Genomic DNA, 11,888 nt, shown 5'->3' on the forward strand with positions numbered 1-11,888 from the left:
AATGTATAGACAAGTGATTCATGAGGATTTAAAAAGTATAAAAATTTGTAATGTAAAATGCGCCTTGACTAAGATAATAGGGTTTCAATACCACCCAGAGGTGTCGGGTCGAAAAGGCCTGCCACGCACAATAAGAAAGTCAAGTGGATGCATTTTTGGACTGCCGTCGCACCAGCTGAAAGTTACTGTTTTTTTTTACGCAGCCAACGTGTTAAAAACAAAAAAAAGTTTAAAGACCACTGACACTGCGTATGACAGTGACAGCTCCGGATTCCTCACTTAATTTAGAGTCTATCATTTCCAACTTAGTCTCCTTGATAATATGCATGCTGTCTATATCTAGGAGACTCTTTTGTTCTTATTGTTGCAGTATGGGTTTTGATTTTGGGAGGGTGGGTAATTATATTTCAGATCACCATTCATAAAATTATAATCAGACTTCGCTTACAGGTAAGCTCGTCTAATTTTCAATTTTATTTCATGGTGATCTGAAATATAATTGAGAATTACAATGTAGATGTTTAGAGACAACTGCAACAATGGGACATGTAATTAAATTAGAGATTTATTACCATACATATATATTATTATATGGATTTAATTACATTGCTGAATATTTATTTGTTCTGCATCATATGGATGAGATGTTGTGAAACCCATAGTGCTTAGTGAGATTTATTCTCAATAATAATATATATATAAAATACAATATGAAAATATCATATTAATAAGAATTTTTTCTCTTAATTAGGTATAATTATAAAATATACATAATTATTAGGATTGCTAACTGAATATTTAATCTTACTGTATAATATGGATGAAATGTTCTGAAACACATAGTACTAAGTGAGATTCCCTCTGAATTAGATGAAATAATATTCAGTGCAATAATAATGCAATATTTTTCTCTAAATATATTATTACTAAAATTGGCCAATAATAATAATAATAATAGTAATATTGTAATTTAGTCAGTATTAATAATTATTCAATTCAAGCTTTTGCACCTTGCAAAAAATAAATACATACAAGGTCGAAAATATGTTTTCTACCCTCCATAGTATGTCATAATTATGTGTAGAATGAATTACTTGGTCAATTTTATTGACACAAATAATACTATTTCCTTTGCTATATAGCAATATATGTATAAATATGTTTCATATGTTATGTGCATTAAATAATAATGTACTTTTATATAATACTATACTTAAATGTACCAGTAGGTACATTGTATGTATTCCAATATTATTAAAATAGGAAGCCATCCCATGTTTAATATTAAGGAATTAATACCATTATTTATTGACAAATTATGATTGGGTATTTGATTTGATCTTGGGATGATATATGCCCCATGTGAGATAAATTTATATTTTATGTTGTAGGTATACCCGGTATAATATTGGGTGTTATACCTACTTTGTTTCTTTATATTAGTGTGCATGTTCAGGAGGGACATGATCATTCTTAGATCAATGAAACATTTTAGTTTTATATGACTTCCTGTTTTTGTAGGTATATATCAGATTTGCAAAAGTTACTTATACTTTTTGCTGTACCATGCTTATGCATGCCCTCTGTAAAGTTACATATCTATATGGTTGGTTGGAAAGCTTATGATGTGTTTCCTTTTGAAATCCAATCTGACTTTCCATCTAACATCTTTTCCTAAAAATGTGTGTAACTATCAGTTGTGTGTATGTAAAAGTTGATATCAGTTTTCATAGCAGTATTTATGTATATGATTATTTCAAACCCCATTCATGACTAGACCAGAAAAGCTTATCTTGACTCAAAAGTATTTATGCTGAGCATTCCCAGGATTAATTCAGTTTTAATAAGTCAATATTTTATAACTTCCATGGGGTTCTGGCTTACTTAGCCTGTAATAATTACTAACACAACTGGTTCTAGTTACAGCTCTGACAGTGATAAATTATAAAGTTATTACCCACATTTTTCTCCATCTTAATTCTTTAAGAAAAGGAAAGTAGATAAATCTTCTATATATAATAATTATAATAATAATTTGTATATATAATATAGTTTTCTTTGTTCCAGGCCAGATGTCTGCCATGTGTGTCCTATATAGTAACGTTCATCACACATACCCCTAAGGAATTCCTATTAATTCTAGGGATGCTAGATTTACATTTGAAAATTGATTGGACATGCAGCTTACTTTCTTTGTTTTATGTTTTATAAGAGCATCTAGGTATACACACTAGGCATAAAAGACCCAAAGAAGATATCATATTAATGGCTGGCCATTCACATGATATAATAATATTGTTATTACTTTTATATCATTAATGTGTCACATATTACCATGGTGGACATTATTAAATTTCATTATGAATGATAACAATTTCAGTTTTAGTGTAACTAACATAGACATTATGAAGACTTAAGTGCAATAGCAATTCTCATATTATGCTTGTCTTTATTCCAAGATTAATGGACTGCTGTGTTATTTGTTGACCTGATGACTGGTGTATAAATGTATGATGCATGTTTCTATATAAACCCGGAGTTGCTAAAGGAAATGTTTAAGCAACCATATAAATAATATATTATTATTTGATTGCTTTTTGTAATGTTGGGAGTACCAGGCTTCTGTTGTAGAACATTACATAGGTACTACCAATCTTTAGTCAATTTTTTCATGATGATCAACCTCATATTTTAAGCAGTTATGTACAGTAAAAGTGAAAAATATGTGCAGATATTTAATAATTAACCGTATGTTGGTGGACTGAACTTCCAAACCTTTAATTATTACTGTATTTATTCCTATTGAGTCACTGAAAGATAAGTGTAACGAAATCCAAAATGTTAATTTTGTATAAATTCTCACATTTGTACATAAAGTTCACTCTTGACATTCACATATTTGCATTTATGTCACATATGCCACATAAATAAGTAATACTAAACAAGGTTTTTGAATTATTTACAAGTATGGACATTTATTATTTAGCACATCTGTATTGTTATAGTATTGCAGGTATTGTTATAGTATCTGGCCTTAGAATAAATCATAAAGGTATTTGTGTCCAGAGACAACTCCAGACTTCTGGATTGACTTTATCACTGTAAACCAGTGTATTAAATAGATAATTTAAAAACTTCAATTCAAGTTACATCTATATATAATAGAGTTATATATATTATGTAAGCTCAATGACTTTAAGTAGGTACTCTGTACCAGTAGTTAAGTGGTGCATTATAGTTCTGATTGTACTCCTTGATACAAATCTCCTTAGAGTTATACCTTAATAATACGAGTATTTCCTGAAATCCGCAATATCTTGAAATACACCTAATCTGGATGTTAGGATATTCATATATACCTAGCCCAAAAGATATCAAATCAAACAGCTTTATATAGCTGGTAACTGATTAACTTTTATTATACATAATTTGTATATATGTGAGTAAGATGTACTACAATATAACCCATGTAATATTGTTTACTTTGAGCCATGTATAGGTACCTGTTATTTGCTTATAAAACAGCTGAAATTGAGTAGGAACTATAGAGTATCCATAACAAATCAATGAACTCTGCTCAATTGTGTTGAGGTATTAACACAATGCTACTATCAAAGCTAGGACTTCAGACGCTGGATCCAATATATGGGATACTTATAGTATTCTTTCTTCATGTGACTAAAAATATATTGGACAGATATGTGTAAGTATCAATAAGCCGGAGTCTTGTTTGCTTAATCATTGTCCTCCTGAGGTGGTTCTTTTGAGAGAACATGCCTTCTGTTCTATATCAGGTTAACATGAAACAGTTGTCATGTATGTACAGCAGTGTGTATGTGATAATGTGAAGAGCACATCTATTACCATTTGAGATCGAGCATTGGATTAACTAGTATACAAAAATAATTTTGTCATCAATGTTGTAAGATTTTTATCTTGACGCCATATATTAAATTTTAATATCATATAACACAATTGATTTGTGTGGAACAACCAATCTCAAACAATTTCAAATTGGCAACGGGGTGCTGCATAAAACATTTATGTCACAAATGTCTATTTTAGACATTGTTTTCTGATAAGATAGCTAGTCTTCTATCATTTGTAATGCAGCTAAGTGAGTTTCAATGTCTTCAGTATGATTCCGTTACATGAGCTCATGAGCATCATGCTGTGCAGTGAATCCTAATAAGATTCTTATATGCACGGGGTTATATTTATTTTGGGTTAGCGCACCAGCAATGTGATGATTCCTATTTTCTGTTCTCCACCATGTATTACATATATTTTTATCGTGTGTATTGTGGTGGAGCATAAATGACCTATTATGACCTTTATAGGTAGCACTAGTTAAAGTGTTATTCTGAGAAGAGCATCAAAATGTACCAGGTTGATTTCCTCAGTTCTCATTGGAATATGTCATTCATCCAGTTGCTTCACACATACCTCCCAATTTTAGAGAACTCTGATGATATTATTGTATTCACTCGTTGTCCCAGTATGTTGACATAATATTTTCCATTTCTGTTAGGACACTGTTTTGTCATATAGTTACAAATATGTTTTGCTATTTGCAATAACTCCATGAATGATTCCTGAAATTATAGCTGGTTCTGAAAATTATTTTGTCAGAGTTGGTATAACAGGGTTGGCATAACCTTGTGTTGTAGCAGCTCTAGCTTGGTGCTTATAAATCATTCATGCTTTATACTGTGTATTATTAGTGCAATAGCTAGTGATGGAAGCATTCAAGCCATTTGCCACATATAAATGTTAGCGCAGGTATCTCGTACTCAATGGTGAATGAGTGAAACGTTTAGTGTCAACAAAGTAACACTTGGAGTATCTCATACTCGACGGTTCTGATGCTTTGTATATTCGACCACTTGCCACATAGAAATGTTAGCGCGAGTATCTCGTACTCAATGGCGAATGAGTGAAACGTTTAGTGTCAACAAAGTAACACTTGGAGTATCTCGTACTCGACGGTTCTGATGCTTTGTATATTCGACCACTTGCCACATAGAAATGTTAGCGCGAGTATCTCGTACTCAATGGCGAATGAGTGAACCGTTTAGTGTCAATAAAGTAAAACTAGGAGTATCTCGTACTCGACGGTTGTGACTCTTTGAATATTCGAACATTTGTCACATATACATGTTAGGGCCAGCATCTCGTGCTTAATGGTGAACATGGGAACCATTTAGTGTCGACAAAGCGACGCCACGAGTATCTCGTACTCGAGTAGGTGGTACTCGTGGCTCGGGTGCATTTTATATCTGGACCATTAATTGCTAAATTATATGCATAAAAATGCAAGCATCTTGCGGTTAATGGCGAATATGAGCACCGTTTGGTGTCTGTAACGTGCAAGAGCGAGATTGGCGTGCGTGAATAGTTTTGAAGTTGTAGATACGAGAAAGTTTTTCAAACAATATAGTTCCTCTCTAAGCATATGTTAGTTATTTAGGCATTTTTATAGTTGTGCACACATAACTGTAATAAATGAATACATTATTTTCTTACATACCTGGTAAGTTATTTGTACATAACCTCTGAACCGGTGATCCAACCCGAAGAATTGCTTCGTAAATTCCTGCTACTGCGACTACAACTACGCAGACGTGATTCTTCATTCCTAGTTTCCATTTTCTTCATTTTTTCACTAGCTTTGCTTCACTATACACGTTTAACAAAACTTTGAAAAAATAGTATCACGATGCCTTGGAAGCGCGAAAAAGAAGTGAGGAATCCGGAGCTGTCACTGTCATACGCAGTGTCAGTGGTCTTTAAACTTTTTTTGTTTTTAAAGGCTAAACAATCGCGATGCCGACGAGTGGGAAGAAGGATACTACATTGTAATTCTCAATTATATTTCAGATCACCATGAAATAAAATAAGTAGCCACGACCCAGTTTAATGTTCACATAAATATACTGTAACAATGTGATGCAGGTGTTATCAAGAGAAAATATCAAGGTACAATTTTATAGGGAGGTGTGCGTTACCACGGGTTATGTAGGTGGTGGTGATCTATGTAGTTAAGCAAAGTTGAGCGTCGATAGTGGGTTTAATGGGTGACTGCTAATAAGTAAAGTACGCTATTTAGACTCCGTACTTCGTAGGACTAAACCGCTTTATCATTGGATTGCAGCCGTTATACGTATGTTCAATTTAAAAATATATGACACGGTTTGATCACTAATCCTAATAATCCTCCACCAATCTGTAGTAAAACATCGAGCTGCCGGAGTGGTCAACTGTTAGAAGAAACCAGTTACCTACAGTGGGACATAAAACACCACTCGAGCATACCATTCGAGTTCTACCCTTAAAGTCGACATGAAATATTTGATACCTCTTTTAGGTTTGGGTTTATTAGTTTATCGTTATATTAAAACATCGAAGAAGAGTGCGTTGCACCTAAACATGCTTATTTGAACATCGTGTCTACATAAGCCATGTCGACATGCAAGGAGGCCAAGATCTCGTATTTTTCCATCGCACCCATCTATTCCCAGTACGGCACTCATAAATCTTTCATATTATGTAAGTACGTTTTAAGCACAACCCGGTGGGAGTGCCTTAAGACGGAAATGTTATTCTTGCTTCTTGTATCATATTGAGTATGTAGGTAGTGATGCATTTTATGTACCAGGATCTTTTACTTTGAGTTAGTCCTTAATTATTTACACCTGTTACTCATGAATGCTTAAACTATCCATTTTTTACCTCCCAAATATTGAATTTTTAAATTGTTAATTTTGGTATGTCGTCTTATCCAATACGCAGCTAAGACCACATTTGTCTTTCTCCTTTGGAAGAATCCAACGAAACTTTTTATCTCTAAATCGGACAAGTTCGGTCCGTTAGGACTATTGGGCGTGCCAAAGAATGAAACAAACGTACATATATCCAGACATATCAGCGCAAAATATTACCCTCCGCAGTCGGGTTAAAATTAAATAACACAAAGTAAAATTAAAGAATACAATTTCTAGTCTTTTTGCAATTAAAACGATTATCCACGTGATCAAAAGCAGGACAGGGCCAAGAAGTACCCGAAGTTAATATCGAAAATATTCAATTTTTTTATCCATTTCAATAATATTTCCGTGCACATCAAAGACTTTACGGAGCTGACTCGTTATGTAAGTATTGACATTAAGAGAAGCTCAACGCGCCAAGTTAGCAAAAAGATAACACTTGTGTAAATTGAATTCTTCAAGAACTCATTAAACTACTTCCTCAAAAGGAAGTGAATATAATGCGTATATTATGTATTACGTATTATTACTAGCAGATTATTAGTAATATTGAAGGTTGCTAGAAAGTTAAAAATTTAAAATATAAATGTATTATGTGATAAAAATAAACAATTGAATTTCTACAAAAGCCGCTTCAAAGTCAGATTAAAACTATCCAGGTGACATCATAAGCCCACAAAAAGGTTCATGAAAATCGTATCATAAAAGCGTGTTTTTTAGTTTTTTGAAATATATTTATTAATATATTAATGTGTATTATATAGCATATTTACTTTTGCGTAAAGAAAGTACCTAAGCTTTTATCCCCTATGTTAAGCGGTCACATGACACGTAATCAGTCTAAATTAAGGCAGGAGTCTCGTGTGTCGGTCGCAGATGTGTTGTCGTCCCTAAGGACTACTTACATCCGTTCCTACTCAGACCTCGGGGAGCAACGTTATTTGTGATTGTGTTTAGTCGCATCTATGTGGAATGGGTGATAGGAGATACTTAACATCGTTTCTTAAATAATAAATACCTTTGAAAGATCTTTGATAGAAATCAGACAGGAATGATATCGTTTTACAAGGTTTTATATTAAAAGTTGATGGACTTTGTGACGCAATGATTATACTGGTCTGTCAGACCTCTGTCTAGTTTCAGGTTCGATTTTCAAGAACACAAATATTTAAATTGCGTCTGATTATTCTTTTGTGTCTGGATCTGAACGTGTACTTAGTTGTTTCCATGTGGGTCAAAAAGTTATGCTTTAAGCATTGGCAAACCTGCACAAACCAAGTCAAACACTCTATCCACACATTCAATTTGTAATAATTTGGCAAGCGTGTTGACGCAGTATCAGATGTTCCCATTTCATTCATTAATAAAACGTCACATTCGCTATACACATACCATAAACGTACAAAGTTTGATAAATAGCCTTAAATTCTTCCTATCGCACAAATAAATCCCCAGTATAAAGCATCAAACGCTTCGCCGCATAAATCTTTCAAAGCGACCCAGTTCTGCAGAGTGAGCAGGACGGCAAGCCAACTATCATAACACATCTCTCTTCAAAGCCATGAAATATGATAGTGCGCAGTTATTTATTATGTTATTATTTTCCATTTCGCAAAAACTTCCAGTCGACAATCGCCGCTCAATCACTTATCCCTGAAAAGAAATGTTTACTCACAAAAGAGGACAGGGTTCCGTAAGTATGGTTTTTTAATCTTAGTTGGCTGAGCATTCTACTTTTGAAATTTTAAACTATTTGGGTGAAGAATACACGTTAATAATGGTTTAAATAAAATTAACGATCGTTACTTAACTGCTTCCACAAGTTATTTGCTCGTTTAACGAATATTTTTGATATTCGTATAATAATTGTATAATTATTATACTCTAATTAATATTACAAATACCTAGATTGATTAAATAAGGTACTTATTCCAATATTGTTTTACACTATATTAAAACTTTTTTTATGAAAAGTAACTTATAAGGTCTAATTAGCAGATACAAATTTATCGAAAGTTAAGTAAGTAGGTATACAACCAAATTCAAATTGAAAAAATAAAGTGCAATAAACAATTTACACTATACTTAGTGCACAGAGCAGTGTTAAACTACAAAGGTTTACAGCCCTTCGAGCGGAGAACCCTAAGAATTAATGGCGCCCTAAAGCTCGCTTAAGCAACAAAGGGCAGGGCCGGCTCGGAGCCGCCGCCGTGGAAGTAAATTGCTTATTTTTTGCCCCAATTCGGGTCACAATACGTCATTAGCAACGTCTATGGCGGCTTTACACCAAACGCAAGGAAGTGGACCCATAAATACGATTTCGCGAGACAATGAACACCTATCTGTGTGATTTTGCCATTTTGCCATTTGTACCTATTGTGGAAAATATCGGCAATTATGTTTCGGTTTTTATAATGAGTTATTATGTGCATGTAGAAAAAAAGAAACTGTATAATTTAATATCAAACAAAGAGATTTAAAATTTATTCAAATAAGTATTTACCTATAAGCTGCACTTTTATTATTCATTTTGCTCTTTTTATTCCAAAATGAAAGTGTCGATTTTTTGTTTGACAGTGTTTTATCTGTCGGTGTGGGTCTCAGTAAGTACTAAATGGATTTTCACGGATGAAATTATTTTAGGGGACGCTCAACATAACAACAATCGAAATAACTAAAGTGATTTATATGGTACAATTTAAGAATAATACACGCTGTTAATGTAATATTTTAACTGGGTAAGATCGCGGGCTTCCAGACTTCAAATCCATAAAATACGTTGGCATTAAACTTCTCGAGACATTAGTGTAATGTGGGCGCTTATTTACATGTCGTGCTAAACTTGTTTCAGTGCGTTACTTTGCATGAGTTATTAGTCTTGAAGCAAATTTAATAGATGCGTAAAACAGTAAGTTGTCTGTCGTTATACGTAGCTGAAACAAAAGTATTATGAGGTATCTTCAACCTTATATGTAGGGTATAAAGGTATTAAACGTCGTTTGGGAGGTATAGTAAAGTGAATGCCACTTTACGATCGATTTTACGAGATACAATTAAAGAGACGTAACGACTCACTCCCTGTGCATAAAACGTTTTATTTTGTTATTCCGATATTATTGCTGGTGATCTGCGAAACGACCAGCAAACATCGTAATGGCTATTGTTCGAAATGTTCGCAGACTAGCCTTGAGACCGCGACGTCGTCTACTTTGATAAGTAATAGAAAATAACGTCTTTGTAATTTTATATTAATGACCTAACATTGTAACTTGTACCTGACTTTCGAGACGAACAATACGTTATTATAATATTAACTACAAGAAATGGACCAATAATAGCAGAACAACTAAACACAAATACCTACATGCATATATTCTAAACTGGTATTTTTGAAAACAGCTTTGGTATAAGTAAATCCAGATTATTCCAATAATCCCTAAAAACATGTTAGTTTAAACCAGTAAATCTAGTTAAACTTGGAGCTTTATCTTATATATAAAATTCTCGTGTCACAATGTTAGTTACCGTACTTCTCTGAAATGGCTTTACCGATTTTCACCAAATTTTATATTCATATTCAGTAGATCTGAGAATCGGCTACTATCTATTTTTCATACCCCTAAAAGATAAGGGTTGTTCACCCTTTACATTTTTTTTATTTATATGGCAACACAACGTTTGCCGGGTCAGCTAGTATTATTTATAATATACAAGAAGCAAACGAACTTTCAATCCGTCTAATTTCGTTAATATATTTCTACATAATACAATTATATATAGCTAATGTATATCAACTATGATATTAGATAGCGAAAATGGAGGAAAAATAGCGAAAGCGAAAATGGAGGAATAATAAAACAACAACAGGGAAAGTTTGGTCGCGAAACGACTGAGCGTCGCCACATCCGATCGTTATCAAACAGTTTTTTGGTATCTCTACAAAAATACACTCTATTTTACGTCTATCTATGATAGATACTTCGACGAAAATGGTTTGACATATATACTTAGTGCGCGAGATCAAAATGTTTCAGACTTAAATATAACAATGTGATTATTTGTACAGGTACTGGACTAATAAATTATATTTATTCATACATTTATTCAATTTTTTTTTAAATATATTTATTCGTACATTTATTCATTTTTTTTTCTTTAAACAATGTGACAAATTCATTATTTTTTAAATATATTTATTCGTACATTCAATTAAACGTATATATATAATTAAACGTATTCAATTGGTTAGGTTAGGTTAGGTTATTTTTTTTTTTGAGATTTCTCAAAATCTTCCGGTTCGAATCGGATAATAATAAATTGTTTGTCCAGTACCCGTATTAATAATTATAAATTATTCGTACGGTAACCGTATTAATAATTATAAATTGTTCGTACAGTACCTGTATTAATAGACTCAGCCTAAATATAATGTTCGAGGAAAACTAGTCGGTAACAATTGTAAATTAATTACACCGAATTGTGGTAATAACATGTTATTGTAACCACAAATATATTATAAATAGCTACCTATTTGTGGGTAAATTATATTTGGCACACATGAAAGGCTTCTCATTATTATAATTTTGTGATAATGATTGCAACTACTAATATATCATGTGGTCATTTGATTCCATTGGCAATAGTTGGCAGGCATTATATAATGAATTAATTCAAAACCAAAAATAAGTCTTTACATTGAACTGAATAGTGTTCTGTGCCATACGTATGTAGAGTCTATCTATTATGCTATAAAATATTTTTTATGATTTCAAATCAATTGGAAGTTCAAAACATTTGCATAATAATTCTACGCTTCAACAGTAATTACGCATAACATTCATGAAACAACTAAATTTCTATTCGCTAAAGAATATTTTCCAGCCAGCAATCTATTTATATTGTAAGCAGTCTAAAAACTTCACCTGCCGCACTTTGAAAAGCTTTTCAAACTTGAAAGGCTTTCTTTAAACATTTTACTAATTCAAGTCATTCCAAAACCTATACAAATCTATTTCATGGAAGCTTGAAAAGAATATAATAATAGAAAGTGTAAAGGTACCGGGGAAGATTCTTTAGTTCCGTGGCCCCCGACCGCTCCATACGCATTGTGCGCTGCACAAT

The 11,888-nt window shown here is 32.8% G+C and overlaps 1 long non-coding RNA gene across 1 annotated transcript; it reads left to right on the plus strand.

The window, feature by feature from the left end:
• Nucleotides 1-217: 217 nt before the first annotated feature.
• LOC140743000 (uncharacterized) lies at nucleotides 218-2,931 on the plus strand. The gene is made up of 2 exons (XR_012102320.1): nucleotides 218-450; nucleotides 2,068-2,931. It is a non-coding gene; the product is annotated as an uncharacterized LOC140743000 (long non-coding RNA).
• Nucleotides 2,932-11,888: the final 8,957 nt, after the last annotated feature.

This window comes from Epargyreus clarus, unplaced genomic scaffold (assembly GCF_041222505.1).
Source record: "Epargyreus clarus isolate Ecla_fem2 unplaced genomic scaffold, WU_Ecla_fem_2.2 ptg000006l, whole genome shotgun sequence".
In the NCBI taxonomy this organism is placed as follows: domain Eukaryota; kingdom Metazoa; phylum Arthropoda; class Insecta; order Lepidoptera; family Hesperiidae; genus Epargyreus; species Epargyreus clarus.